We start from the raw sequence: 27,549 nt of genomic DNA on the forward strand, positions 1-27,549 counted from the left end.
TTTATTTCCAGGACATTTTCCCTTGTGGACTTCATTGGCTCTGAACTATTAAAATACTTGAACAATAGTTCTGCTTTTCTTGACTGTTTTCAGCCAACATCTACAAACTATGGGTAAGAGACTTTGTCTAATTTATGACCCATTAATCTGAGCTTATCTCTATCAACTGACTTATGTTCAAGGTAATAAGACAATTAAAAATCTATCAATTGCCTCCTGTTTGTTTGCTGTACAAGACATCTGTTCCTGCTAACACATGTTCTGAAACACTTCTTCCAAGTCATTTTAGAAGCATGCACAGTCCTACGTACTATATGGCAAGCAAAATAGAGCCATCTAGTCCAGATTTACCTATTTTAACTTTTGGAACAGAATTCCTATACCAATGGTGTCTCCTAGATTTTCATATGAAGATTCAAGGTGGAATGAAAACAATCAGCTTCTTGGAGCTCTGTGATAACTGAATGTAATTATACCATAAATTATTTCATTGTAATGAAGAGATATCCCTTTACATTTCTCCAAAGAACATGTATGACATCTATGACATACAAAAGACTAAATTTTATCCACTGGAAAAAGAAATGGTGACCTACTCTAATATTTTGGTAAGAAAATTAAACTAGCATTCACAGCTAAGACAATGCCAACATACAGAACGATAAGGGTTCCTAATATCACTGCAGTAGAAGGTAAAAGTATTACTGATAGATATGATGTGGCTGCATTAATACTGAAAAGTTATCTTGTTGTTGATTTGGCCATATATGAAGAAAAGTCATTTGCACAATATATAACAATAAATGATGAACTAGAAGAAATTGAAATTAAAATTACTCAGAAAAATACCAATTGCAGATTATGCTGATGAAACCATGAAGCAACATAGACTTAAGAAGTCTCTTGGCGAAAATGAAAAAATATAAAAGGTGGTCAGTTAATATTTTAAAAAATTATGATTATATAAATAGCCAATGCAAATAGATGGAGAGCTGATATAGTAACAGCTTTATCTTCTTATGCTCAAAAATTCAGAGAAGATGGCTGCTATTTGTAAAAAGTCTTGGATATTCTAGGTCACGGGTATCAAACTCATGATATTATGTGATGTATTGCGACTTTTTTCCCATTGCCAGCAATGGGGTGGGTGTGGTTTTGGTGTGACGCATCCAACCCGCAGGCCAGCAGTTTGACACCCCTATTCTAGGCAATATGCTAAATGCAGGAGCATCCCACTGACAACAAAGGTACATATTCTAAGGAAGGAAAGAAGGGAGGGAGGGAGGGAGGGTATTTGCTCCTTACACACACCTCAAATTCCCGAGGAGCATGAAGCTGAAAACACCAGCCTGAAGATGACGAAAGGGACTTCGTCGAAACGTCGCCAAGACACTTCCAATTTTACACGGGAGAAAACCCGAACAACCAAAGACCTACATACAAACACCCGCGAAAACCTCAGAAAACACACACACACACACACACACACACACACACACATATATATATATATATATATATATATATATATATATATATATATATATTCTGAGGTTTTCGCGGGTATTTGTATGTAGGTCTTTGGTTGTTCGGATCTGCTCCCGCGTAAAATTGGAAGTGTCTTGGCGACGTTTCGACGAAGTCCCATTCGTCATCTTCAGGCTGGTGTTTTCAGCTTCGTGCTTTGAGCAGCAATGTGTGGTCTTAGCTGTTTCTTCCTTTTAACTGCCAGTGGGGGTATGAACTGATTGGGTGGGAGCTTGGCTGTGTTCTGATTGGGTGGAGGTGTGTTCTGAATGGTTAGGGGCTTGGCTGTGCTCTGATTGGCTGGGGGAGTGTTCTGTTTGGTTGTGCTCAGGTTAGTCTGAGTTGCAGAGGGGTTTAAGATTTTGGGCTGCCTTGCTATTTTTTGGCTTCGCGTTCGTGGTCGTGCCTCCTCTTCATGGGGGGTGTCAGTTTGCTTCATGTATGGATTGGAGGGGTTTAAAGTGGCTAATGATGTGTGTCTGGCTTCTGGTTTGTGGTCGTGCCTTGTCATCGGTTTGTTTTTTGTGTGGATGTGTAGTGGTGACATCCTGTGCGGTTTTTGTGAATGTGGGTCTGGTATCATTTTTTGTGTTAGGGAGTCGTTTGTCAATAAGGGCGGGTTTCCAAATGGCTGGTAGGCGGGAGGTATCATCTCGCTTGTTCATGCTGTGTGGGCGTTTTTCTATCTCGATGGCTTCTCTGATTATTCTGTTATTAAAATGTTCACTTTTGGCAATGGTTCTGGTATTTTTAAAGTCAATTTCATGTCCTGTGGCTTTAAGGTGTTGGACCAGGGAAGATGTTGGTTCCTCTTTTTTGACTGAGTTCTTATGTTCTTCAATGCGTGCACTTATTCTTCTGTTGGTTTGTCCGATGTATGTGGTGGGACAAGTGGTGCATGGGATTTCGTATACTCCTTGATTTTCTAATTCAATTTTATCTTTGGGGTTTCTAAGGATGGTGGATATTTTTCTGTTTGTGCAGAATGCTGTTTTGATGTTGTGTTTATGGAGGATCTTACTGATTCTGTCTGTGGTGCCTTTTATGTATGGGAGGAGGCTTTGCCGTTTTCTTGTTCTTTGTCTTGGATTTTAGTGGGGGTTTCTTTTTGGATTAGGTTTGTAATCTTATTTCTATGGAATCCATTGGATGTTAGTACATTGGTGAGAGTGTGTAGTTCGGGTTTTAGGTGTTGTTCGTCAGCTAAGCGTTTTGTTCTGGAGATGAGTGTCTTGGCTACAGAGTTGATCTGTGCTGGGTGGTGGTGTGAGAGAGCGTGCAGATAGCGGTTTGTGTGTGTTTTCTTCTGGTAGATGGTGTGTCCTAGGGAGCCATTGGATTTCTTGTAGACTAAGACATCCAGGAAGGGAAGTTGGTTGTTAGCTTCTGTTTCCATGGTGAACTGTATTTTGGGGTGTAGGCTGTTGAGGTGTGTGAGGAAGTTGTCCAGTTTTTCTTTCCCATGTGGCCAGATTATGAAGGTGTCGTCTACGTATCTGAGCCAGAGTTTGGGTTTGTGATCCGATTTTTCTAGAGCTTGGGTTTCAAAGTGTTCCATGTAGAGGTTGGCAATGACAGGTGAGAGGGGTGATCCCATGGGTGCTCCTTCTGTTTGTTTGTATTTTTGTCCATTATAGATGAAGTATGTGTTGGATAGGCAGTGGTTGGTCAGATCTAAGATGTGTTTGGGGGGTTATATTTGTTTTGAATAGCTGTCAAGACTTCTTTGATAGGCACTTGGGTCACCACCACACATCCATGCAAAAAACAAACCGATGACAAGGCACGACCACAAACCAGAAGCCAGACCACAGCCGCATCATTAGCCACTTTAAACCCCTCCAATCCATACATGAAGCAAACTGACACCCCCCATGAAGAGGAGGCACGACCACGAACGCGAAGCCAAAAAATAGCAAGGCAGCCCAAAATCTTAAACCCCTCTGCAACTCAGACTAACCTGAGCACAACCAAACAGAACACTCCCCCAGCCAATCAGAGCACAGCCAAGCCCCTAACCATTCAGAACACACCTCCACCCAATCAGAACACAGCCAAGCTCCCACCCAATCAGTTCATACCCCCACTGGCAGTTAAAAGGAAGAAACAGCTAAGACCACACATTGCTGCTCAAGCACGAAGCTGAAAACACCAGCCTGAAGATGACGAATGGGACTTCGTCGAAACGTCGCCAAGACACTTCCAATTTTACGCGGGAGAAAACCCGAACAACCAAAGACCTACATATATATATATATTATATATATATATATATATATATATAGTCAATTACCAATAAAGCGTGAACACCAGGAATATAATAAACTATAAAAGTTTAATACCATCACCGATCACCAAGCTTTCGTCAGATACTTCTGACATCGTCAGGGTTAATGCTGGTCTGTGGGAGAGTGCCTTTATAGGTGAGCCGTCATTTGCACATGGCTCCTAGATCTTGTCGTAGGTCCTAATTGATTTAACTGCTTTTTATAGAAACTGTAAAAAAGATCACTGTGTTGATGGAGGGAGGGATATAAAGGAACCAGGCATACATACTCAAAAAAGGAGGGCACACGAGGGCTTATGTGAGGAAGAAGGAGATATTCAAGGGATTCAGTCTGACATGGAGTCCGAGAACATTGACAATGGGGTGAAAGAGCAAGTAGATGTCAGACGGAATGGCAATGACAGAAACGGAGTTTATGCAGCCAAAGAGAGGGAAATGGAAAGCAAGGGATGGGGAGAAAGGCTGAGAGTGCTCCCCCATAGAATGAGGGATGACAATTGGGGAGCAAGTAAAGATCAGAAGAAGGAGGAAGGTAGGAGACACGGAGGTGTGAAGAGGGAACAACTTAGAGATATGAATGACCAAAAAAGGGGAGAAAAGAACCTCCCTAATTCAAGGCAGTGGGAGGTAGAGGGGAATAATGACACACCCACAAGCAGTAAAAGCAAGAAAAGAGGAGTCATCAGTATGGAAGCCGTAATTAAAAAGCAGTTAAATCAATCAGGACCTACAACAAGATCTAGGAGCCGTGTGCAAATGACGGCTCACCTATAAAGGCACTCTCCCACAGACCAGCATTAACCCTGACGATGTCAGAAGTATCTGACAAAAGCTTGGTGATCGGTGATGGTATTAAACTTTTATAGTTTATTATATTCCTGGTGTTCACGCTTTATTGGTAATTGACTATGGATTCACCCAGGAATCATATTTTTATTTTCACACACACACACATACATACAATGATGCAATCTTCGATCTCCAGGAAGAGTATACTCCAGTTATTTATTGTTAAAACAATATTTAAAACAATAAAAACAGTTATATACAAGGTTAAAACAACTTAGCTTTCGCTGGTCCTCTGCCAGCGTCCTCAGAGTGGGACTTAGGGGGTGGGAAAGTTCTTTTTATCCCCTTGCTGATCCAACTGCCTACTCATTGCCTGCGTGACACATATATATGCAGTCACCTACTTTGGGGGATGGGCTATACACACCATACTTGGTCATACTTTATGTACTCCTGTTTTATATTCTTGCGCATTTGTTTGTTTGTAAAATTTATTGGCTGCCCAGGATAACTCTGGGTGGCTTATAATCTTAAGCACTGAGCATTGCAAGGCTACTGAATGTAAAGTCCAAATTTGGTTTCAACATTCTGTCTAAATAAATAAATCGCCACATGATCCAATCCAAATATGGCAGCATTCATAGAGGCTTCCCTGTGCAAATCCATTCAAGATGAGGAATTGCATTCCTACATGGATTCCATTTCAACAGAGTTAGACGTGGGTATGACATCATAATGCAACAGGCATAATTTCTATAATTTCTTTGATGGTGTCATGATGCAAACCTGGCTTCTAATGGGGGTTTCTGTAGAGAGTCCATAAGCCATTCAGGCAATTGATGATACTACATATCAGCTACAAGCTCAAGTCAGTCTCATAATGCAGAAATGAACTGTGGGTCAGGTCTAAATCTGACAAACTTTCTAATTACTTTCTCCCTCTAGTTCAAAGTGAATCTGTTTCCTTTAGGGATGGGGTAGAATTCAGTGTTTCAAGCCCAATTCTATTCATCACAAGTTGTTTCTGGAGAGCTTTGTTCTGGAATACATTTTTGTTTTGATACATATCTATGTGGAAATGTGTGCTGTGTGGCTGAGTAAGATGGCTTTCAGAGCCATGCTGCAGACTCAAGCCATTGCTATGGAAACACAGCATGACAGCTTAAATCTCTGGTTGCTTCATACAGGGGGAGATGATTCAGAAAATAAAATTAACAAGCAAACAAATCAAGGCATACTTACTCCAGGGGAAATTAGAAGAGAAATTAAAACACTGTCCCATTGTGAGCATTAATAGATCTCAGCTGGAAAAGTCCAAATGGAAGATTTGATACTAATACAATAGCTATGGCAGGGAGTTCTCTTTTTCCTTTTTTCTTTTTCAAAAACTTGGGCCAGATCTGTTGATGCAGGCATAGCCAGGCTGCCAACAGTATATTTCAGAAAGCAAACATTCTGGTTCTCTAAATAAATGTAGAGTTTATGAAGCTCCAGGTTTCGCAGGCATGCATGTCCCTCAAGATTAAATCTGGAACAATTACCCTTCAGTGGTGTTCAGAAATCCAATTCAATTTACTGAATGAGAAAGTATATAATAATAGATACAGGTTGATTTCAATAAGCTATGGTGGTACAGTGGTTAAAGTGCAGTATTGCAGGCAAACTCTGTCCAGACTCTGCCTGGAGTTCAATCCTGATGGGGCTCAAGGTTGACCCAGCCTTCCATCCTTCTGAAGTCGGTAAAATGAAGATCCAGATTGTTGGGGGGCAATATGCTGACTCTGTAAACCGCTTAAAGAGTGGTATAAAGCACTATCGGGAGGATATATAAAATCCTATTGTTATTGCTATCATCAGCCTTCCCTAATTCACTGGGAACACATGCTGACTGAATGTCTTGGTTCTGGTAGATGAGACCAATTAAAAGAACTTCAAGGCAAGGAATTCTTCCTCAAAGAACATTTTTATTTGGCTACAAAATAACGGTACATACAAAGATGAACCCAAGACTAAATTCCCCTCCCTTGGGTTACAAAGATACAAATTGCAATTCCCACTCCAATTAGGTGTCGTAAATCACATTCACCAATTGTTAGAAAACTTGGGCACTCCTCCCAGTTCTCCAGCCCGGCCAAAATGTTATCAGTAATGACCTTGGTTCCCATACATGAGAAATGTTTTGGCTAACTTAGAACTACACCCCCTCCCTCCTTTTCTAATATGTGGCAACTGAAAACGAAGTGAAAATGGCTTCAGTTCAATTTGGTGCAGTGTTGACACTGGAAGTCCTAAGAGGGCTAATGCAGAAGCAGAAGCATCTGCAAGGGAGCCAAGGAAGGAGACGACAAAACAAGCATGGAGCCCTTGTGTTGCAAGCTGTGTTTATTTTATATGTGCATCATGGCATTGTAAGTATACCCAAGAGAGATGGGGAGTGCATTGCAATGGTGCCTGGCTTGTTTTGTCATTTTGACAAAAAGTATTGCAACTTGTAAGTTGCCGGTAGACTACCCGGTAGTCCTCAAATTATGGCTACAATTAGGACCAGAATTTCCATTGCTAAGCAAGGTGATTGCTAAGTGAGTGGTACCTGACATTATGACCTTTATTTGCCATGGTTGTTAAGCAAATAAGTGCAGTTGTTAAATGACCAAGCAATCATTGAGCAACACCGCTTCCTCCACCCTCATTGAGTTTGCTTGTTGGAAGCCAATTGGGAAGGTCAAAAAATGGTGGTCACATGACCCCTGGAGGCTGCAACTGTCTTAAATGCATGCCAATTACCAAGCACCCAAATTTTTATCATGTGACTATGGGGATGTTGTGATGGTCATAAGGGCAAGGATTGGTCATAGGTACTTTTTTCAGTGCCATCTTACAATTACATACTCCAATTATGCATCCCTTTTCACACTGGATGTTTCAGTGAATCCTGATGTGAACAGAAGCTGATCAAATTTCTCCGTATTAAAAGTTAAACACAACATCGTTCTATAAATGTGTATGTGTTCTATAAATAAACCAGTGTTTATTTGGTCAATAAACATTCTATTTTCTTTTCTGTAATCGATTCATGGTTGATGTGGAGGACTATTTTGGATCACTTCTGATTGTTTTCTAGAATATGCTACTCTATTTGTTCCTTCTACTTACACTGTATTTTCCATCACTAGCTACTGCAAAACACAAATGCCCCAAAACAATTTCCACAATTTATAAAAGACTGATGTTGACTGCTGTTCATAAAAGGTATGATATAGACCAGACATGTCAAACTTGTGACGTCACATGACATCGCGCAACATATCGGAACGGTTTTGCCATTGCCAGCAATGGGGTGGGCACGGCTTCCAGATGACGCATTCGGCCTGTGTGCCAGCAGTTTGACACCCCTAGTATAGACCACACCCACTCCCCAAAAAAGGCTACCGGATATAGACTGTAAACATCTGGATGACTTCTGAGTGACAGCAGAATTACCATTCTTTATTTCTCATTGTTGCCATCCAATGGTTATCTAGGTTTTTGCACCAAAATCAGATACTGTACTCTAAAACAGTGGTCCCCAGCCTTTTGGGCATCAGGGAGAGTGTTTTTTCTGCAGACCAGAGGGGGTGTGGTTTTGTGTGCTGCCTGCATCTCACAGATTGGGCTTTGCTTGTTTGCATGCCCCAATTTCTGGCATGCTGTGGCCTGGTGCCACTCCACAGACTGTAGGTTGGGGACTCCTTTTCTAAAATAAAGATAAGATCCATTCTAGTACAAGAACAGATGGAACCTATAGGACAAAGGTAGCTTTTTATCTTGATTGTAAGCTTCTACTTGCTACAGATTTCCTCCCTACTATGCTCTCTCTCTCTGTGTAGTTCTCTGAGATACAGAGCAAGAGAGCTACAGAGAGAGAGAGAGAAGATAGATAGATAGATAGATAGATAGGTAGGTAGGTAGGTAGGGAGGGAGGGAGGGAGAGAGAGAGAGAGAGAGAGAGAGAGAGAGAGAGAGAGAGAGAGAGAGAGAGAGAGGCAAGCAGGCAGGCAAGCAGGCAGACAGCCAGACAGACAGACAGCTTGATTATCCCCTGAGATTAAATGTAGGCTTTTTTCCTCTTCTAAAAAAAAAAAATCTCCCCTCCTCCTTCATTTAGAATATTTATATTGATTCAGAACCCAGAAGATTCTCTATTATTTAAAAGCAAACTACTTTCAAACAATTTTGCTGCCATTCCTTCATTAAAGGGATCCTATAATAAAATTTACTTAGAAGACGTGTGGTTCTGTAGAATACTGATAGGGGATCTAAAATGTATGTATTTTATTACATTATTATATTCAGATTCAGGAAAAGAAGTCATACATTAATGAAATCATAAGAGACCATCATTTCTAAGCAAACACAGGAAAAAGACAAACAAGTACACTACTGCAGATTATTAAAATGTGGAAAGGGGGAAAACTGTTCAGACTTACCACGTACAACATTATGGTTTCTTGGATGTATTATTAAAGTACTATTTAGTTCTGTAAGATGGGAACTGAAATTGAACCAATCAGTTGCAGAAAAACCATGTAGTTATCCATGCATGACTTAGTCATCTTCTTTTTTCCTATTATATTCTGATTATGGATGCTTTATTTGCATAATCACTATTCTGTTAGAACTCAGAATAATCTCTATGAACTTTCTCAATGATTTGGTTCTCTTCTGTTCTTAGAATATTAAGTTGTTCTCAAAGCACCTCCAGAAAGCATAAAAGGTAGATGAAAAGAAGAAAGTGCACCATCTTGAAAGAGAATCAGAGTGACTGAAGAAAGTGAATCAGCACCATTCATTTGAGAAGAAAAGTTCTTCACATTTTCTTTAAAAAAAGATATAGTTTCATGTACCCATTATAATCAAGCTAACTTTCAGGAACAGCTCAGAATTATGACACATATATTTATGTTTAATACTGCATTTTATATATAGATAGATTTTTTATAGTATTATATATACAGACTTTGGACAATTGTTTGACCAAAGGTTCTGATACTATTTTAAATTAATACATGGTATGCAGACGTTCAAGACTGGAACCTTGACAGGCAGCAAGGTGAAATTAAACTGACAGTGCCCCAAATTACAGTCCTATAGGTTCTGTGTAATTGCCAGCCCCACTCATTCAATTCAAAATGACCTGCCTGCCTCTACATTTTTTTATCTGGAAAGGCCTGGGGATCAATAGCAGAATGGTTGCTTTGGATCTGGCAAAATCTGACATAGGGGAGAGTAATACGTGTAGTCTGTGGAAGTAGCTCCCAATAGGTGGGTTATGGGGAGGTCTGGATAGAGCACTGTGGCGCCTGATAAATTTATTGGGGTATCCATTACGTCTACAGGTGTGGAACAGGTATTTCCTTTCTTCAGCCTTAGCTTTGGCCGTGCTGCAGTGTGAGTCAGCTCTTTTAAACAGGGTTCTAATACAATGGTTGCTTTGGATCTGGCAAAAGTTTAAGAAAATCATTGGACTAAGTCCCCTTCCAAATTCAGCTAAGAATGTTGTCACCCCCTATATATCATGCAAAGTCAAATGTGGCTCTTAAGTTGTCAGAAATTGTGCATGTTTGGATTCTACCATTAGTCCAACTTTAACTCAATTAAGATTTTATAGTAAATGTCATAAAAATTAATCATAGTTAAAATAGTTGGGCTTTTTTCTTGCTCATCAAATATTTTGCCCAGTGACTATTTGTCACATTAACAAACTGGTATATTTGGAATAAACGTCTGGAGGTCTCTGAAGGCTTTTCAGAGGCACCTGCAACTCTAAGTTCAACTCCTTTTTTTCTGCTACCATGTTGGATTTCAAAGGGAAGATTTCAGTGGGACCTTTCTTAAAGAGCCATGAAAGATTTTGAAAAACAAATTTCCATGATACCCAGTTCATCAAATGTAACCCTATATATCTCTTTCATTGGTCCACTTTCTCAAACGTATAAATCAAGGGTCCCCAACTATGGGCTGGGGCCCGGGCCCTAGGCTCTTTGCCAGCAGACAGCAGAAATGGCTGGCTGGTGCGCGCACATGTGGGTGAGCATTCCTGCCCACTCGCGTAGCACCCACGACCCTGTTTGTGCATGCGCGCAGGTGCGAATGGAGCTGCTAGTGCCAGGTGGGTGTGCGCGGCCTGTTTGTGCATGCACGAACGAGGCTGCTATCTGCCGTGGGTGTGTGTGACCGTTCACGCATGTGCACAGTGCCAGCACATGCCGCATGCATGAATGGGGCTGCTAGTGCTGCATCACTGTGTGTGGTCCCAATTGCGTTTTGAAGGTGCTCTCCTTCCCTTTGGGCCACAAGCCCAGAAAGATTGGAGACCTCTAGTATAAATGATCATTTTGAGTCATTTGTTTGGGTGCCTGTGGAGTCCTTGTGATTACTTGGACAAGTCCATGCAATTTTCTTGTCAGGATTTCAGAAGTGGCTGCCATTGCTTTCTTTTTAGAGCTGAAATACAGTGACTGGTCCAAAATCATTCAGTTGGCTTTGTGCCTAAGGTGGAACTCACAGTCTCCTTGTTCATAGCCTGGTGCCTCAATCACTACACCAAACTGGTTCTCTGTGTAAATTTTTAGCAAGAGAAAGAAGAAACAGGAATTATAAAAAGTCTGGTGAGAGAAAAAAGAAATGCAGAAATGAAATTTCATGCATTTTTACATCACAATTCCTTCTCTGCAACTTGTAGTATTTATGGGCTTATAATTTAGGAGGATACAGAAAGTCCTCGAGTCACAACAGTTCATTTAGTGACTGTTCAAAGTTACAATGGCACTGAAAAAAAATGACTTATGACCATTTTTCACACTTACAACTGGTGCAGCATCCCCATGGTCACATGATAAAAAATTCAGATGCTTGGCAACTGGTTCATGTTGCAGTGTCCTAGGGTCATGTGATCAGCATTTAGGACCTTCTGACAGTCAAAATCAATGGGAAATCCAGAGTCCCTTAATAACCATATTTCTAACTTAACAAATGCAGTAATTCACTTAACAACTGTGGCAAGAAAAGTTCTAAAATGAGGCAAACTCATTTAACAAATGTTTCATTTAGCAACATACATTTTGGGCTCAGCTGGGGTTATAACCTCAGGACTACCTATATTCTATATCTCTGAGTAAAGTGTTGTTGTCATTAAAACTTATAACGTTTGTGTTACAAAAGATTAACAGAGCTAGTCCTCTAAGATTCTTTTGAAGGATATGGCTTTTGTTACAACTTAAGATGTTGTTTAATTTCTTTTGTTCCACTTAAAATATTGTTTAAAACATATCTATTACTAGTTAACATATTGTGAAAGGCCATAACAACCTCTGCTTCTTGTATGCCCAATGAACATTTCAACTTGCAGGTTTTTTGAAGACAGATAATATTTATCTACTAATCATCAGATCCAGATCAGTCTAAGGCCCCATTTGTATTCACTTGACCTGGAACCTGGCTACCGAAGGTCACTGTGTACCTTGCAAATATTTATTTTCCCATCAGCTGCAGATTTCTCATTTCTATTGGTTATTCTGTTCAGCAGTAAATGATAAAAGCTGTTCTATCTGGGGCAATTCCACTTCTGGAACAGTAGCCTACAGTTTAATTCTCTCACTTTAGCAGATTATATTTGCCTTTCTAGATTTCTCTAAAATAGATATAGAAATCAATCTATTCAATGGTGGGATTCAAATATGTGAACAATTGGTTCTCTGTGTGAATGCCGCTTCCGGAAGTCCATTCTGGGCCTGGGCAACAAAAAATTAGCTATCGGTTCTGCAAACTGGCTGAATCCCATCAGTGAATCTATTGCACAATAACATATGACAAAGTTTATTTCTATGATACTCTGCTCTTTGTAGCCTGGTCTGACATATCCATGTGAAAAAATCCAGCATATTACAAGATGCAGGAATTCTGATTGAACTGTATATCTAAATCATGGCCTGTTTTCTTTGTTACCTTTGGGAAGGAGGCTTCATGGTATCCAAAGCAGAACATCCATATTCAGTCACAGTTTTGTTCTGTACAGTATTAACCTTGTGAATTCTAAAGTTTTCTCCTTCCATTATGTATTCAAGATGGACAGTGATTAATATTTATATGTTACTTACAGTGCTTTTTTTCAAAAAAAAAAAAAAAAGGTGCTGGAACTCACATATGTCATACAACCCACCTTGCCTACCCTACAGGGTTCCATCAAAAAAAGGTGCCGGAACTCCGTTCTGGGCTTTCTATGAAAAAATAAGCCCTGGGGTAAGTCTATACATATGTTGTATATAGTATGTTTAAATGTGTGTTGTGTATATGTACACTTTGAGAGCAAGCAACTAAATTTCATTTTTAATATGTGCCATTGTGCCCACAGTAAAAAAATGATATCTCTATCTATCTATCTATCTATCTATCTGTCTGTCTGTCTGTCTGTCTGTCTGTCTGTCTGTCTGTCTGTTTGTCTGTCTATCTATCTATCTATCTATCTATCTATCTATCTATCTATCTATCTATCTATCTATCTAAACACAATAGCTTTCAAATAGTGGCTCTGAGAGAAGAAGCATCTTTCTTAAGATATTTTCATAGGACTCATGCTCCATTATAAGTTATTTTTATTTCAGCATGTAAATGCGGAAATATAAAATTACTTCTCCTCCAGTTGTGTCCACAAATGTCAAGTCACACAAGAGGCTTCCATTTGGTGCCAGAGGAAATTATTTTCAAACTCTTTTTATATCCAGAAATTGTGGGCGCTCCATCACTGAAGATTTTTAAAAAGAGGCTAGACCAATGATGGTGAACCTTTTAGAGACTGAGTGCCCAAAAACTAAACCCACTCCCACTCCACCCCTCCCCCGCCCCCACTCCGCCCCCATCCCCGCCTGCCCACAGGGCCACTCACTGCCTCCAGGGCTCGCCGCAAATTGCCCAGGTAGCCCAGCAGTGCGATGGCAGTCACGCCCTCTGCCTGCGCCCTGCAGCATCAACTGTGAGGGCAGAGTCTTGTCTACACTGCCTGGCTGCCATGTCCTTGGCTGCACTGCTCTGCGTGGGTCACGCTCAGGGGTAACTCTCCTTCAGTGGGGCTGCTGGAGATGAGGGGGTCACGGACGAGGTGAGACTGGGGCAATGGCATGTTTGCCCACAGAGAGGGCTCTGAGTGCCGCCTCTGGCACCCATGCCATAGGTTCGCTACCACTGGGCTAGACTGTCATCTGTCTGAGATGGTATAGGTTCTCCTACTTGAGCAGGAGGCTGAACTAGAAAACCTCTAAGGTCCCTTCCAGTTCTATTCTATTCAAATGATAGTTTAAATCTGGTGGATTTTTTTTTTTATTCAGAGTTTCAGTCCAAGCTAAGGTCTTATATGATTATCTCAGAAGAATCAACCTTTTAAAAAAAAAACTTAACATGAATCTGACTTTAAATTATAAAAAACATTTTTTAAAGAGGCATTCATCTCCCCGAATGAAAAGATAAACAGGAATTTGGATCCCAAGCTTCAGACACAACATAACCTGAATACAAATTTGTCTTAAATCAGCTAAAAATAGTCTTTGTATACCAAGTACAGCAGATGAAAAGGTCAGATGTGCCACATTCAACTGCTTCGTGCACAGACATTCATCTTAGGTACCTCACTTATAAAGAGGCTATCTAAATTATTTCTTTGGTCCATTTGTTAAATTAAGTAGGCAGTGTGGCAACCTCTGTTTGAATTATAGTTCAAATATTAGTTCTGTGTGCTAAATGATAACTTGTAAAATCTAGCTTGCGTTGGCTCATCCGTTAAAATGGGTCTTTAAACACAATTCATCTAGAAAACAAGATAGATCACAAACTTATTTTTTCCCCCTTAGATTCACATATATTTTCAGAATTTCCTTCCAATTAGTAATTGGGAGGATAGTTTTCTTTACTGACAGCTATTATTGTATTTTATTAGAAAATACTGAAATACTAATACAGTGGTTCTCAACCTGTGGGTCGGGACCCCATTTGGGGTCGAATGACCATTTCACGGGGGTCGCCAAACCACGCTGTCCGCCATTTTTTTCCCTTTTCCCTAGCTGTCCTACTCCTTCTTATTGGTGGCCACACCCACTTGGCCAAACCCCTGGGGGTCACCACAACACGGGGAACTGTATTATGGGGTCACGGCATTAGAAAGGTTGAGAACCACTGTACTAATACAAGTAATCCTAGACTAGGGGTAGGCAACCTTGGCTCTTTTATGACTCGTGGACTTCAACATCCAGAATTCCTGAGCCAGCCAAGCCTACCCCTGTCCTAGACTTTCAACCACAATGGAACCCAAAATTTCCATTGTTAAGTGAGAATTTGTTAAGTGAGTTTTGCCCCATTTTACAACATTTCTTGCCACAGTTGTTAAGTGAATCACTGTGGTTGTTAAGTTTGTAATCCAGTTGTCAAGTGAATCTGATCTCCTTCTTGAACTGGAAGTTGCAAAAGGTGATCACATGACCTGGGACACTGCAACTATCATAAATATGAATCAGTTGCCAGGCAACTGAATTTTGATCCCATGGCTATGGGGATGCTGCAAAAGTTGTAACTGTGAAAAATGGCCATAAGTCACTTTTTTTAGTACTATTGTAACTTTAAACAGTCACTAAATTGTAAGTCAAGGACTATCTGTATAACCATCAATTAAAATTAGTAGATATGAATTCCTATATGAAACAACATGAACATTCTTAAAACGCATAGATGGAATAATGACTATAGTAAAAGGCATTGATAGTACATATGCTTTCTACTGTCCCTAGCAAGAAGCTCCAGGAAGAAAATAGGAAAGTTTGGTCCCATGACCTGATCCACTGTAAATAAGAATAAATATAGATGTTTCTATTCCAAACTGACACTCCTGCTTCTCGAATGAATTGGCCAACCTGTGAACCTATAACAATGCTGTGAAATTGAATCAGTTCATTGGTGGAGCTTTTCAAGCGCTTCTATCCCTGATCTGTTGTCTTTTTTTTAAATAAACATTTTATTAATTTCCTATTTTTACAATCAAGTACCTAATAGACAACGTGATGACTGAGTCCATTAGTGATTCCGTGGTACATGTAGTCTTCTTTAAACTAAATCTAGTGTTACACCCTCCAGCACAATCTCTCTTCTTCATTTTTCCACACTAGGCAAATACAATTCTTATTATTACAAGTAAATATACAATTGCCTATCAACATTTGTTACATTTTTCTAATATCTAATATCCATTTATTCAGTCTATATCCTATTTTCACTTTTTTCATTTTTAATTTCCTATCCATGTTCAAAATATCCCAGTCATTTATAATTTCAGAACGTTATATTTGGGTAACCAAAAGCTTCCCTTATTCAAAGTTCTTAACATATTCTTATTTCCATTTTCATGCCAAGATATGATATTCTGATTACAAATCCTATCTCTCTAGTTATAATAATACTTCTATTTCTAGCAATCTATTCTTAACCATATTCAAACATCTAATTCAGTGGTTCTCAACCTTTTTAATGCTGCGACCCCCAACTGGTTGTAAGTCGAAGACTACCCAATCAGTCGTAAGTCGAGGACTTTCCCTGCCCGGGAGCACCGCGCATGCGTGGTGCCGCCCCCTGCGCCGGCCGAGGTGTAGCTGGCAAGTGGCAGAGACAGCGCAGGCCGACCACCGGCTGGGCCACCAGCTGGCCCAGCCCAAGGGAAGTAAGCACCCGCCAGGCCCCATGCGTGCCAGCAACCCTCCCTGCGCCCACCGGCCTCCCACCTCCCACCCCTGGCCCTCTTTTACTTACATTTTTAGTAATTGCTCAGCAGGGAGGGGTAGAAACTTCCAGACAGCTCACCTTCGCTGCAGACAACTTGCAGCACCGTTTGCGGAATGGGGCTTTTGGCGGGCTCAGCAGGGCAGAGACAGCCTGGACAATTCCTATTGGCTTTTGAAAGCCAATAGAATTAGACTCTATTCAAGAGAGTCTATTCTATTGGCTTTCAAAAGCCAATAGAATAAAAGGGAGTAGCACAGCTAAGGAAAAGGGGGGAAAAATGGTGGACTGCGTTGTTTGGCGACCCCCGTGAAATGGTCGTTCGACCCCAAATTGGGTCCCGACCCACAGGTTGAGAACTGCTGATCTAATTGATAACATAACATCCCCTCTAATAGGTTAAAGCTTCTATTTCCTTCATTCTTATTCTAGCTTTCTTCCTGATCTGTTGTCTTGTGTGTATTTAGAATGGAGATTTATAAAGATTGCCAAGTTCCAATGAGCCAGACATGTTTCTCCCATGACTATGCTTGTATATGCCTATATATACGTATCTATATTTTTCACCAGAGCTGAAAATCATTGCCTAATATGAGGCCATTTATGTTCCCAGTACAGTCTTTCTACTTCTAGTATGCTTACTCACTAAAGCAAAACAAGAGAAAGCTTCACATGTACATTTTATTGGCTCCTAATAACCTCCTTTCCACATATTTCAATAGGTTGTCAATCATTTCACAGAAAATAAAATAAAAAACTCACTGAGCAATGGGAAGGTTTTAGTATGCTATGTAGGGCTATGGAAAGCATTTGAAAGCACTTCCTAAAGCAGGTTAGCATGAATAAAGAACTCCTCCTTAAAATCAACTGCTTCCTTTGGATGACTCACACTACAGGTTTGAAATGTGTCCTAGGGTATTTTAAGTATATACAACTGCTTTACTTTATTGGTTGTCCTAGCAGTTTAAACCCAGCTGCCGTCTAAAAGCCTCAGAAAGAACATGGCTGCTTTAATGCATCAGAAAGGTTTATTCCTCTCTGTCAGGTAATGTTAAGGTGACCAACCGTCCTCCTTTAGGGAGGACAGTCCTCCTTTTGTAAGTTCTGTCCTCCCTCAAAAAGTGTCCTCCTACATGTCCTCCTTTTCGATATTTGAAGACTAATCTGCGGGGCCTTTTTTTTCCCTCATAGAACTCTCAGAACGGCATTCTGGCACCTTTTTTTTTTTGATGTTTTTTTTTTCAACTTTTGCATGAGCTGGGCTACTCCCCCTATTGGCTTTCGAAAGCCAATAGGAATTGCTGCTGAGCGTGCCAAAACACCCGGCTGGCAAACTTTGCACATGTAAGTTGTCTGTTTTATTGTTGCAATGAATAAAATGGTTCTTTTATTTACGATATTTTTTTCTTCAATTTATTTGTGTCCTCCTTTTCATTGCAAAAAAGTTGGTCACCTTAGTAATGTCCCTATCAAGTCCTTCTTTGAAATTCTTTCCATGGCCTTTACACTATAATATGACAATTCATGAAGGTCCTGCTCATGCTGTATGCACAGAGCATCTGTTGCTCATGAGTTTTTTTTTTTTTATTGCAGCATGGCAGACTACAGATGTTGGGCCTGCTGACAATAATTAGTGTTGCAATTGTATAATTCTGCACTTTCCAGCTGGGATTTGGCATCTTTAAAGGATTTGTTCATTACTGAATGCTATTGTTTAAAACACACGCACAATGTCCTGTGATCCAATGTCATACTGACAAAGCTGATCCTCTCGTTTTCTCTATGGATCAGTTTAAATGACCTGACTGTCACTGATGCTCCATTGTGAGAATGAGCTATAGAAAATAATGTGCTATAGAAATGAATATGTTGAGATGATTATTTTGCCTGTTTTGTTATTTCCACACATCAGTACACATGTTTAGATTAGCCTCAACTTTCAATTCCTTTCATGTAGTCAAGGGAGCTCTACCCGGTCACTACAGCTTGTAATGTACCAATGAAAGCGAATATTTGTAGCTCAGGGTTGAAATGAGGGGTCCTTGGTGCTCTCTGAGCTTGCTTGTTCTCTTTGCAGACATTTCAATATCCTAACTAGGAAACATCATCAGTGCACTGATGATGTCACCTAGTTAGGATAATGAAACATCTGCAAGAAAACAAGCAAACTCAGAGAGCACCAAGGATCCCTCAGCTTGTAATGTGTAGTGCAAACTGCAGTGTAAAACTTAAACCAATTTAACAGAGCTTTTTAAAAAGCAAGCAAAAAATCCCTCTCAAAAGTTTGGGATCAGAATTAGACTTACTAATTGGCTAACTGAAGAGAGCAGAAGGAGCTCGAAATGGCCATGTTAGTCTCCCAATTTAATTCTTTAACTCTTTGCCAGAAAAAGAAATTTGGATTTGTAAATGTTTCTCAGTTGCGACTTGAGCCTGTTTAACGCCCCTAGTTGGGGGGCTGCAAGGCAAAAGAGATTGTAAAAAGTATAACTGCAGTATAGCAGTTAAAAATGTCAAGGTGTAATCAATCAGACCAGTCTGTCTGAAAAAATTCCTGTATATACTCCCTTGACTCCCTTGGCAAAAGGGGAGGAAAGCCTGTGGCTTGGTGGTTAAATCACTGCCTAGTATGTAAAACTGCCCAGGTTTGAATCCCATAAAGGGTGTGGCTAACTGAAGAGAGCAGAATGAGCTCGAAATGGCCATATTAGTCTCCCAATTTAATCAGACACACACACATGCACAAACATACATAAATACACACACATACAGTGTTTTGTTTTGTTTTTTTGTCATAGAACACCCAGAATGGAGTTCTGGCATCTTTTTTGGATGGAACCTTGTAGGGTAGGCAAGGCGGGTTGTATGACATGTTTTTTTTTTACAAAAAAAGCTATATATATATATATATATATATATATATATATATATATATATATATATGTGTATGCATATATATATATATATATATATATATAGCATATGGAATGAATATATATATGTATATATGCATGTATGTATGTATGTATAGGTCTTTGGTTATTCGGGTTATTCGAAGCACGAAGCTGAAAACATCAGCCTGAAGATGACAAATGGGACTTCATCGAAACGTCGCCAAGACACTTCCAATTTTATGCGGGAGAAAACCCGAATAAACAAAGACCTACATATAAACACCCGCGAAAACCTCAGAAAACAAATATATATATCATCTCTCTCTTCTCTCTCTCTCTCTCTCTCTCTCTCTCTCTCTCTCTCTCTCTCTCTCTCTCTCCCCCCATCTAATCTATATTTCTATATTTTTATCTCTTCAATCTCTATATCTCTATTTATTTATCTATCTTCTACCTCTTATTCTCTCTGTCTTCTCCCCCCCTACCATAGACACACACACCTTTTCTCCAGGATGTAAAGGCAGCATGCATTGTTTTCAGTGGTGGGATTCAGTCGGTTCGCACCACTTCAGCAGAACCGGTAGCTAATTTTTTTTTTTGCCCAGGCCCAGAATGGACTTCCAGAAGCAGCATTCACACATAGAACCGGTTGTTCACATATTTGAATCCCACCTCCTTTTCCTCACAACCACAACATGTCTGTGAGTCAGGTTTGGCTCAGAGTCAGTAACTGGTGGGTGGATGTGGGTGGATGTTCATGGAAATTCCCTTCACACTGGCCCAATATCACTTTATATTTTGGTTGGTTGGCTGGCTGGTTGAAAAGAGAAAGGAAATGTAATTATATTGGCATTCCTGACTGCATCCTGTCTTTTTCTATCCTTGTCTTTATAAACATATACTCAAAAACAATCCACTGCCACTTGGGTCTTTTCTGAACTAAAGGTTATTTCAAATAGAGTTTTTAAGGTATCTAATATTCCAAAGCTGTCTCAGGATCCAATTCACACTGAACCTTAGCTCTATTTTAATGTTCCTCAGTCACAGCAACTTTAAGATGTATGGATTCCAGTTCCTAGAATTCCTCAGCCAGCATGATGGAGTTGGAGTTGGAGTCCACACATCTTAAAATTTGCAAAACACTGCTCTAAATTTAGCACAAAAACAACAACAAAGAGTCACTGTACAACAAAAGCTTGCCTTTAGTAGGAGAGAGCAGGACAACATCAGACCTGTGCACTTCCAAAGGTATGAAGGCAGAATCTGGCAGGAAGTCCTAAAGAAAATCTTGCCTCGGGCATCCCAATTGAACTATTCTGTCAGCATCAATCACTCTGGGGAAGCATAAAACCACAAGGTGATTCTATTGCTAATGACACTGCCTTACATTCATTTAAATACACTGCTCTGCTCTGCCTTTATATTGCAAAATCAGGTTGCCTTCAGGTGGGTTGGTTCAGAACATTTTTCTTTAAATGTAATCTTCCAGAATAGAAGTTTGGTGTTTAAGAAGGACCTAAAATGCATTTGTGGGGTGGTGCAAGAAATACTTCACGTCCATTATCTTTTGAATTCCCCTCAGCTGAGACACTATATTTGGAGGGTTATATTTCAAGCCCTATAATTTTTAATCTTGTGTTTTGTAATCTTTGTTATAAATTCACATCTTAACCTTAAGTAGAATATTCATGTCGGCATAAGAGAAACTTTCTTTGCTAAATTCCCTCTGAAATCAAATACCCAAGTTGGTTCAACTCCAAGGATTTCAGCAGGAATTAATAATTAACCATCATAATTACATTTATCTGACTAGGGTGGGAGGTGAGTGAGAGAGGTAAAGAGAGCAATTAAATGGCAGGCAATACTAAATTTAATCCTAAATGGTGATCTTATCTGATGAAAGACGAACATGTTGTAAAATTAGCAAGAAACGGGTCAATTTTATTATGTTTAGAATATATGCAAAGAGAATCCCATACACTGACATTTGGTTATAAAGGGTAAATTTCCCAGAAAGGAGGAGACTGGTGGGGAAAAAAAATGAACGAAGGGCAATTGAGAAAACAAAATGTCTTCCTAATATCTGGAAAATATCTTTCTATTTTCTATTACAGGTACTCCCCAACTTATGACCATAACTGAGTCTGGAATTAGGGTAGTAAGTCATGGTGGTAAGTCAATTCTACAAACTATTTTGTGGCAAACACCTAGGTTGTTAAGCAAATGCTGCAGTATTTAACTGAACATGGTAGTTGTTAAACCAATCCATTTTACTGAGCGTGGTTGTTGGAAATTTGGAACCAGGTCATAAGTACTTTTGGGGAGGACTGTCATAACTTTGAATGGTTCCTAAGCAACCAGTTGTGAAGCGAAGACTATTTGTCATGCCCAGAAAGCTGGAAATATTAAAAAGGTTTTGTATTAGGAAAGGAAAGCCTATACTAGAGAAGAGCATACAAAGGAAAAGAAATGCTGCCTTTAAAAAGTGTAAGATAATAACAAATGCAAAAAAAAATATGTTGGATAAAGAGTGCATGGCAAGAAACATTAATGAAAGCAATACCAACTTCTTTAAAAAAAATAGTTTGATTTAATAATTAAAGTGTTGGACTAGGAAAGAGGGAAACCATCAGTTCTGGTGCTCCTTTAGGCATGACAGCTAGCTGAGAGACTTCGATCCAATCCTTTGCTTTCTCAGCCCAATCTTCAACACACAGTTCTATGGTGAAGAAAACAGGAAGTAGGATCATGTTCTATATCACCTTGAGTTATATCAATATAAAATGAATATGAAATAAATACATGTGTCCCTGAAAATTGACATGAGAAAGCATAGATAAATTAGATGACAAAGAAGCGAAAGGGATGCTTAAGGAAGAGATGGAAAATTTGCAGAGAAAGTGGATAAATTCTTTCATTCTGGTAGAGGGATGCTTTAGCCACAAATCAGGGTTCGTGCCAAAGGGACTCCGAGGAAATCCAGGAAGTTCTTGATCAGTCTGTTCCATGCAGATTGTTAGAAATTATAATCAAAGTGAAAAATAAATATGCATATAGAGTAACAAGCCTTGCTGAGAAGAAATTAGCATGGGTTCTGCATAAGTAAAGCTGGCCTCACCAAACTTTTAAAATTAGAGTGTGAAGAAATACAGTACATGGATGGAGATGATTCTATCAACACTGTATATTTGAATTTTTAAAAAGACTTTGTCAGAATTCCACATCAAAGCATCTGGCATAGATTTAGCAGTCATGTGATGAGAAGGCCTATTCTTTCTTAGATTTCCAACAGGTTAAAAACAGAGAGCAAAAATAGGGGTAACTAGGCAATGGTGAGAATTAAATCTTTTGAGGATTTGTGTTAAGATCAGTGTCTTTTAATCTGTTTATAAATTAACTTGATTTGGGATTAAGCATTGACCTGAATGCTTTTGAATGATGCTAAACTGTTTAGGGTGATTAAAAAAAAAACATTGTGAAGAGCTCCAGAGGAATCGCTTTAAAGTGGTTGATAACTCAGTTTAATTTAGGTATTTGGAATGTGATGTGCAACTGAGCAAAATGTTTGGGATCTTTTCATTTGGAAATGTGTGATTGGTGATCTCAGGGAGAAAATAGATGTTCTAAAAAGCATTAGTGCCAGGAGTCATCAGAAAACCATGGAGAGTTTTAGAATGGATAAAAGGAAACAATTCTCTATACAGGAAATAACTTATGTAATTCTTTACCACAAGCCATGGTAATAATCACCAATTTGGATAACTTTAAAGAGGAATTGATAAATTCATGGATAAGTCTACCACGTCTAACTGTTTGAAAATTCAGCACAAACACTCTGTGCTGCCTCTAGACCAGGAACAGCATATTTTCAAAAACCAATTTTATGTGAAGAAAGACAAAAAAGGGATATTCCATCATAGATGAGAACCCTAAAATATTTAAGTGACTACTATAAGAAGAAAACAAAATGGGGGCAATAGATTGGCCTTGGGCTAATCCATCTTGCTCATTCTTACAAGAGAGAAATATTTTTTAAAAATGCTAGGGAAAAGAAGATATATTAGAAAGAAGGAGGAGAGAAGGAAAGGTAGTTTAAAAAATGTAAAATGTAATTTTAAAATGTAATTTTATGCCCCTCTTCACAGTTGGGAGGTAAAAGAGGTAGAGATCATCAAACATAAAAGGTTAAAGCAGCCAAAATCCATAAAGAAGCCAACAGTTTATGTATTTTTTCACAGTGTCAGCAGCTGGAATACAAACATTTCTTCCATTAAGTTGTATACAGAAATAGTAATGACAAAATATACTTCCTGAAAATTCAGTTATCCTTAAAACTTATTAGTAATAAAAGTTTATCTTCTTTCTCCTTTCTGCTACCTTCCTTCAAAGACATATAACATGGTGAAATTTCACTCCAAAAATAATATTAAAGCTTCAAAGAAAAAAAAAGGAAATGTGACTTTATATATTAGTCACAGTTTGTTTTCTGGTTTGTTCCTAGGGGATTTCAGCTTTGAGCCTCATTCTATTTATCATGACATTGCAGAATAGTCTGTAGTAAGTAGCAGCATCAATGGTACCCAGCAGGGGGCAGGATACTATTGTCCCTTTGTGGACTTTCTCCCTTTCATCTTTTTTCCCAGTATGAAACCTACACAGTGGAGATACTGTGCCAAGCAAGCAATATATTCTCAGTTTGCTTTCTGCCAATGTTATTCATATGTCTTTCAAGAGAAATTTTCCCATTTTCCACAACACAAACATTTATTTTTTCTAAACAAATTGTGAGTAGGATAGAGTTGCTTACAGGATACATAAAGTTCATAAGCTTTAGGGCATGGTTTGTATTAGGAAGGAAGGAAGGAAGGAAGGAAGGAAGGAAGGAAGGAAGGAAGGAAGGAAGGAAGGAAGGAAGGAAGGAAGGAAGGAAGCTTGACCTAGCTGCCTGCCATCTTTATAATATCCATGCTTCTGGGTCTTTTTAAAGAATAATCAGATTGATGACTGCCTTTTCTGACATGGTGAAGAATAGAAGAGAAAGTAGTGTCATCATGCCTGACATAAAAGCACAGGTTTAAGGCAATAAGAAAAAAAAGAAGAAGCATTCCTAATGTTTTCTTCAAATCTCCCCCTCCTTCTGAAAATGAAGATTTCAACTATTTCCAGAAGGCCCTCATGAAAAATGGGGAATGTGCAAGACTAAAGATAAATCCCTAATTATTTCACCTGTCTTTATATTTTTGCTTCAGTGATTGTGATCTGTGCATAATGAGATTTCAATTTATTTCTTTTAGCCATCTATAATTCTTAACCTCTATACATGTCTGTCAAAGGTCTTGTTTCAGATATGACGTGCTTGTACCATTATTATTTTTTTTTTCAAAAAAGGAGGGGCTGCTTTCAACACAATCAGCTTTTGAAAAAAGGACAGTTGATTAGTTCCAGAAAGGTAACTAGGCAGTAATTGTACTCAGGAAAGTAATAGAGATCAAAGGTACCAATCATCTCACCTGACAGCAGAGGGTGATTAATGCCCTTTCTAAGTTACCTGTAATTTCATGACTGAATACTTATTTAGATGACTGTGGGACAAAAAATATTTCTGTTTCAGCCTTGTAACTTTTAGCCTGAGCATTCATGACTAGTCTATCAGAAAATTGCTTGTCTTTTTTTCTGATGAGGTCAGGAAGGAAGTTTTTGTAATCTGGCAATCTTCTTCATTTGAGATTATAACCCTACGTATGAGATGGTATTAAATCCTACTGAAGTTACTCGTGCCTGGCTGCAAATAAAAGTCATTTATATGGTGAAATTATACATGTACGCAGCACATGTATATGTATATCTTCTTATTTGACTGCTCCTATTTTCCAAAGAATTATTTTGAAAAACTGTTTGCAACAGCTGCTTATTTCTCAAATAAACTTTTACCTAAATATGTTTCCTCTGAACCAGTGTAATTTACCATCCCGGTAACTTTAAAAAAAAAATACATAACTCTGCCTTTAATTTTCTTTCTGATTTTTAATGCTTTGTTTATGTGCTAGATTTTTTTATCTTGTCCTTTTTTCAAAAGCTCAAGTGGGAGTGCATAGTACTCCCCCTCCAATTTTTTTTCCTGCAACAACCCCATGAGATAGGTTGAGCTGAGAAAAAATGTCTAGCCGAAACTCTACAAATGGAGTTTCATGACTGAGAATAGACTTGGGTCTCCTCAGTTTTTGCCCAACACCTCAATCATATTTGCACATTTACTTTGTAGATAAGTTATGGTTTGAATAGTGCTTTGTTTTCAATTTATATCTTGGATAGTCAGTTTGGTATATTGGTTAAGGCACCAGATTAGAAATCAGGAGACTGTGAGTTCTAGCTCTGCCTTAACCATGAAAGCCAGCTGGGTGATTTTGGGCCCCTCGCTGTCTTTCAGTTCAACTCACCTCACAGGATTGTTGTTGTGGGGAAAACAGGAGGAGAAAGGTGCATTAGGTATAGTCACTGCTTTGAGTTATTTGTAAAAATAATAAAGGCAGGAAATAAACAAACAAACTTGGGTGAGATTTCAATAAAATGTTAGAAAGTGAATAAAGCCTATTATGAAAAAAACTTTCAATGATTAGAGAGCTAACACCTTTTACTGTAATTGCTCAGTAGCTATAGTGTTACCTCTTTACTGAAAGCATTATAAGATATTCAAATATGCATATTAACAGCTATTTCATGCTTTTACTGTCAAAATTAACAAAATGTGACTGGACTGTTCATATAATCATTTTCATAAATCCATATTCCCAGCCCTATAGTTCCTTTGTCAGATGGGGTTATATTCCAAAGCTCAAGAGTCACATCCTCATAACCAGTTCCTACCCTACTTGGTTGTATGGCTTCCTTCTCCTGCTGGAACATCTCAAGCCATTCCTGGTGCCTATTTCCATTGCTATCAGAACCGTAAAGTAATTAGTCCTACTTTACCTTTTAACTCAGCCCCATCACTCTGGAGAATTTCAAAGTGAAGTAAATGACCACCTTATTTTCTTTCCAATTTGTTTCCAAGTCCCATGACATCCAAAGGCATGATAGAAAATATGTAACACACACATATGGGTGTGTGATTGGGTGGAGGTGCCCGTGGGCACAAAGGAGCATCCTGTGAATATCAGCCTATTTGTATCCAGCTAAATCAACCTGGTGAGTATCTGGTGGGGAGACAATTCAGAAAGGCAGACCATGGAGAGATGAATCTCATAGAAGAAAGACAAGGTATGAATGACACAAATAACTATATAAGGCTATGCAGGATATTTGCTTTTCATCATATTGCTGAACAGGAAAGATTTGTTTTTTCAAAAGGAAATTTATTTATATATGGGAGGCATTGTTCAGATGACAGAAGAGCTGGTCTGGACAAAACTAATGAAATTGATTTAGAGCATATTAGTAGCTGCCAAGAAACACAAACTCGTATTTGATTTGTAATGATGCTAGACAGATCTATGGTGCTTGCACAATATATTAGCAATTTTGAGTAAAGGATTGTTTATTATTTTGTTAAAAAGTCATTTAAAACTCCAACAATTATTGGAATTCTATTCTGCCTGGTGATCTCAAAGTTATAACCCTGTTGCATCATTATTAAGCATTGCAGTTCTTATCACCTTAGATTACAACAATTGATTGTGATTGATTATCATCCCTCAATAGCATTTTGGTTAAAATTATTAAATTGCTATGTTGAACAGTCCTAATTTTTTACATGGAAACAGAAATATTAGGCTGTAAAACATAAATCATTTTTCTCCAGGACATTCCCATAAAGTAAACCAAATAACACCTTGAGAATTACAGCTTATATATTTAAGAAAAGCCAATAGACAGAATGCACGTACAGATTAAAATCTTTTATACTGTAATACTAATAATGTCTAATCAGAAATAAATCCTACTCAATTCAACTGCCCTTCAGTCCAATATAAATATGTATAGGAACAGTGATAGGTGTATAGAAATGAAAGTATTGCGTGTGGGCGTGGGTGTCAAAAGTGGCAAGATAGCATTGCCATGCTACAATCAAAACCCTCCAGATACCACTGTATATAAAATGCACCATTTTAATTCAAATTACACACATATTTACTTTGAAATTTCACTGAGGTCAATGACCTCATACATATATGAAATGCCATTGTTCATTTTTATATAATTTTAATTGGTTACCAAATGTAGATGGTTTAACCTAGTTTTTATATGTGTAATTGATAAATTTGT

General features: G+C 38.8%; 1 protein-coding gene across 5 annotated transcripts in view; it reads left to right on the plus strand.

The window, feature by feature from the left end:
- MANEA (mannosidase endo-alpha) overlaps nucleotides 1–27,549 on the plus strand; it is a 62,057-nt gene that overhangs the window by 27,157 nt on the left and 7,351 nt on the right. For 3 of the 5 annotated variants that reach the window (XR_005556612.1, XR_005556615.1, XR_005556616.1), the window contains exons 7-9: nucleotides 12,817–12,880; nucleotides 21,402–21,458; nucleotides 26,339–26,472. The gene's annotated coding sequence lies outside the window, so the exon portion shown is untranslated. Of the gene's footprint in view, nucleotides 1–12,816; nucleotides 12,881–21,401; nucleotides 24,675–26,338; nucleotides 26,473–27,549 lie in introns of those variants that run through there. The other 2 variants (XR_005556613.1, XR_005556614.1) reach the window with 2 other exon arrangements.

The sequence above is a fragment of the Crotalus tigris genome, unplaced genomic scaffold (assembly GCF_016545835.1).
Source record: "Crotalus tigris isolate CLP2741 ecotype Arizona unplaced genomic scaffold, ASM1654583v1 scf7180000017804.1919176, whole genome shotgun sequence".
Lineage (NCBI taxonomy): Eukaryota > Metazoa > Chordata > Lepidosauria > Squamata > Viperidae > Crotalus > Crotalus tigris.